Below are 4,768 nucleotides of genomic sequence, written 5' to 3'. Positions count from 1 at the left end.
CCGCTCACTGGAAAGGCTGATCTCAGCTGGACTGGGTTTGGGGTTTGTAAATCAAACAGTAAGTCAGCTGAAGCATACACAAGATACATTTTCATGACTACGTCATCTTTTATATTTTGCTATCTGGACGTAAGGGCCAGACATGCAGCCGGCAGTGCTGGGGGTGCAGTAGTGTGGCTCTCCTGTAGTAATTTGTGTACTGCATTTCTAGCTGGAATGCCCCAAAATACTGATGTAACGGCACTGACTGTGACGGAGTCAGCGACTACAGGTGGTGTAGGTTAATGCAAAGGTGTAATATTTCAACAGAAAAGAAAATGTCCTCTTCCAGCTCCTGCCCACTTTAGGATTGCCCTGATGGTAATTAGGTGGGGCATGCTGATGAGCTAGGCAGATTAGAGGCGCATAAACTGCTGGCAGGACATCCTTCATTATGTGCCTTGATTGGAAATCCTCTTGCTTTGGTATAATCCGGCTTTGCGAGCTCCCAAGGGCTCCTCTGAGACCCACCGAAGGAGCTCTGCAAACAAGTGATGGGGATCGCCTGGGAATTTGTACCTGGGACAGTCCCAGGTGTTACTCTGCAGTTTATTGGGGTTTGGTCTTTGTTTACTTTAAAGATTTGTATTTGGTTTATCTTGCTGCAGGTACTTTATGCCCTTGCTCTTGGCAATCAGTGGAAAACAACTCAAAAAATAGGCAGGCTCTGTAGGAAGCAGCCTCGATGATTCAGAGTAGCAGCTTTCACCTAGAGCTGGCAGCAGCAGTAAATCCGCTGCCTGCACCTGGCAGTGCTCCAGAGGGAGCAGGCAGGCAGAGCACTTCTCCGCCACGTGTGTTTGCTGTGGGCAGCCGGTGGGGCGAGATCACCATCACTCGTGGCACCGTCTGTGCCAACGCAGGGCGGAGGTGCCCGCCTCACGTCCTCTGCATGCCTGCCCCGTGCTGGGCTGCAGCTCCTGGTCTGCTGGTGGCACACGTGTGCTCAGTGTGCCCGCGGCCTGTGTTCTGGGGTGGTGCACACTGCTGCTGCACTGCAGGTGTTGTGCTTTAAGGTTTTTCTCATGGTTTTGATCTTGCTTTGGCACTGACAGACAATGTGAGGGGGCTGCCCTCGGGGCGGATGACTGATGCTGTTACCTGGCTGCTCTCAGCTGGAGCAGGCAGTGGTGCAGGGAGCCAAGGAGCAGAGCCGGGCAGGAGCCACAAGGGCAGTTTTTCCCCTGGGAATGCCCACACCGGCTCTGCGGCTCCGTGGGGTGGCCACCCCCGTGTCCCTTACACAGCATCCTGGGGTGCTCAGCACATCCTGGGACAGGTTAGCATCACCCTGCAGCCATCCCCGTGGCAGGTTAGCATCACTGTGCAGCCACGCATGCTCTCTGTGCAGCAACCAGGGGCACATGCACTCACTAATGAGCTCTGGTAGCAGTGTTTAATGAGCACATAGTTACTGGGCTGAATGTAGCCGAGAAATTAGCTATCCATGGGGTTTACAAACTGGCAGTGTGACAGAAGAGCGATTCCAAGCGGCTTGGCACGGCTAGCAGTACTGGCACTGCCATGCGCTGGCTGCAGGGCCATCCCCCCCAAGCAGGAGGGTGGAGGAGGGCCAGGTTTTCTGATACTGGCCTTGGTTTTCAGCCTGAACGCTAGTGAAATGAGTGTGAGTTTTTTTTCTGATCAGTTGGAGTTGCCCATCCATCGCGTGTCTGCGTGACATTCCTGTAGCCAGCTCTTTGGGCACACTTCTTGTCTCCTGTGGGTCTGAGCCCCTCAGGGACGATGCTTGGTGGGCACCCCAGGACATCTGCGTGCTTTAAAACTCCCCCTGAGGCATGTGGGACTACACATGAGGATGGAGCAGTCACACTCATGCTCAGCCCGCGTGGCCACGCTGCCTTGCAGCGATGCGGGGAGGTTCCGCTGAGTCATGCCAAGGTGCAGCACTGGGATCCGGCTGGGACCTCACCTGTCCCAAAGCAATCAGACCTCACCCTGATAGGGAGCAGAGTTCCCCTCCCTCTGGTTTTAACCTCTTCAGGTATTGCAAAAGTGAAGACAGCAATTGTAACCCTGATCTGAGTGAGGCCAAGTAAATCAAAGATGGGAAGGGGAAGGGTGGTCAGCTGGTGGAAGTCAAGCGGTGCCTGTGGGAACGGCAGATTGGGGCGCTTGCGCCAGTGTGGGTGGGAAGATGCATCCTGGGGTCTGCAGCAGAGACCTCCCATCTGTGGGTCTGGGGGACAGGTGACTGCAGGGCTGCGGGAGGTGCTGTATGTGGGGGGATGTGGGGGAGAGCCCTGGGAGCCCAGCCTGTGCTGTCCACTTTGGATTACTGCAGGTTTTGTGCAAAGACTGTGAACATTGGGCTACAGCAGGCAGTGGTCCAGGAACCAGCGTGGTGGCACACCCTGCACCTTGATGTTGGTAGGGCTTGTTGGCCCCAGCTCCGAGCCATTGCAGCAATGAGCCAAGGGGGGAGCAAAGGTCTGCAGCAATTTTTAAATCAAGGGAATTTCTCTCAAGCTTTCCTCTGCCAACATTTTCTGGGTTATAGGGCACCAATATTTAGGTAGTAATTTCCCAGAACCAATAGGAGTCAAAATTTACCTGAGATAGGTTCAGACACGGTTGTTTAGGCAGCCGTTGGCAATGCAGCATTAGGAGGCAAGCCCTCATCCCCCGAAGCTCTGGCCCGTGCTGCAGCCTGGGCGACCTGTGCCCGTGTGCACAGAAAGGTTTCATTTCAAAGCAAGGGCAGCCTACAGGATCCAGTTTGTGGCTGATGCTCTGGCCGTATCCTCTTCTCCTGTGCCAAATGGAGGCACCAGGCTGAAAGGCAGTCTGCTCTGCATCCAGACCTCCTGTCTGTCAGTATTTTGTAAACACTTCATTTGCATTGCAGTTTTACATGTGTGAGAATGTGAGGCAAAGGGACACCTATGGGAGAGCTTGTCCTGCCTGCCCAGTGAAAGCTCTTTAACTAAAACCCCACTGCTTGAATATGCTATTTAGGCTTACCAGTTACAGCTGATTCTGATACGTCAGCACATTTAGTGAAGAAAAAAAAAAAAAAAAAAAAGGTTGCACAGCTTTCTAGATATGCAAAGAGCATTTCCTTTATTAGCAAGGCTTGTGTTTGAAAAAGCCGTTTACGTTTCCAGCAGAACAAAATCTACTGACCACAGAGCTTTATAAATGCATCTTAAACTCTGGACAGACCAAATAAACTCCTGCTCCAGCTTGCTTTTCTTAATCATTTTATTTCATGTTTTATGTTCATACTAGATGATAACAAAGAAAACGGACACCATCTGTGTCAAACCAATTCTCACACAAGCCCTGGCATGCATCAACCCAAAGTTTCTTACTCGGCTAAAGGAGCTGAGGTGGTTTATGGCTTGAGGTGAAGAGAGGGAGAGAGATGTTTCCTTACACAAACATTTGACATTTTAATAACGAATTGACCAGTGCAGGTGTTAGCCTCCAACAGAAACCCTTGTTCTTCCTCTGTAGTACAACTAACGTGAAACAAACGGAGCACAATCTGAGTCTGCTTGTAGCACTCACGAGTAAACCATCAAAAATAGATTATCATCTCCAAACAGTAGGCAATTTCCTAGTGGCTTGTTTGTAAACAAAGTAAACTAGCACAATTGAGTAAACAAAGTAAAGGTGTAAACAAAGTAAACTAGCATACTGAGCACAGTATTCAATAGAGAGATAAATCTAATCTAGAAAAGGAAATCATGTTTAAAAATATGATCATTATTTGTGGCTAACATTTAAAAACATAGTTTGTGTTTGACATGAAATTCATTGATGAGTCAACTACATTAAATGCTTCCTTAAAGCAGTAGTCAAGAACATGTTATCTGCCAAGGTCTGTGGACCTGCTTTGGACTTGATTGTGGAAATCTGTAAAGCTTTGCTGGGGTGTTTCCAAGGAGGGGAGTTATACTCGCTTTAATTCTTTGCATCAATAAAGGAGAACTTCATAAAATTTAGGACTGCATGTAAGGATTGGTCTCTACTGGAGCTGATGAAAATGCCTGGCAATTAATGCATTGTATGTCTATGTTATCCTCCCTATCAGCACTGATAAGCACATTTCTTAGGCTTAAAAAAATGAATTGGGGGGGAAAAAAAAAAGAAATTTCTATGCATCAACATTCCAAAGATTTACTTTGAAAGAATCCAAGCAGTGGCTTATCATCGCCTTCGAAAGGAAAATATTTTTCTTCTTCAAGCAAGCAATGGATCACATAACTCCAGCTGCCCTCCCCAAAAGCAGTGTGCTGTTTCTGTGCTGACTGGGGGTCTCAGGGCCGTCGCATCGCCTGCCCTCCCCTCGCCAGGACACGCCGCTGCTCCCCAGGCAGGGTCCCCGGGCTGCCGGGATTTACCCTCTCACAAATGAAGCTGACTGTTGAAATAGGAAGCCCGTGTCTGCTTTTATTTATTTGCACTGTATTCTTATCTTGGGGCTGTCTCACAGCATTGTGTGTGCTTTAGGCTGACTCATTGTTGCATTTAAATAGACAAAGGAATTAAAAGACATAGAACAAGCAGGAGGTGGAAACCCATCCGGTGAGTGGCAGGGAGAGGATAGCGTTGCTTGGACTTGAGCAGTTCGCTGACAGGGCAGGGTGACTTGCCAGGGTGACGAAAATGGGCATATGCTTGTTTTCTTTCTGTATGATGCTTATCGAGAATCTGATTTTTTTCTTTTCCGCTGCTTCTCCCCTCCCTCCCCGCCCCCCCC

This window comes from Pygoscelis adeliae, unplaced genomic scaffold (genome assembly GCF_000699105.1).
Source record: "Pygoscelis adeliae isolate BGI_AS28 unplaced genomic scaffold, ASM69910v1 Scaffold4, whole genome shotgun sequence".
NCBI classification, from domain to species: domain Eukaryota; kingdom Metazoa; phylum Chordata; class Aves; order Sphenisciformes; family Spheniscidae; genus Pygoscelis; species Pygoscelis adeliae.
The sequence above is the reverse complement of the archived record's forward strand: the minus strand, read 5'-3'. Positions refer to the sequence as shown.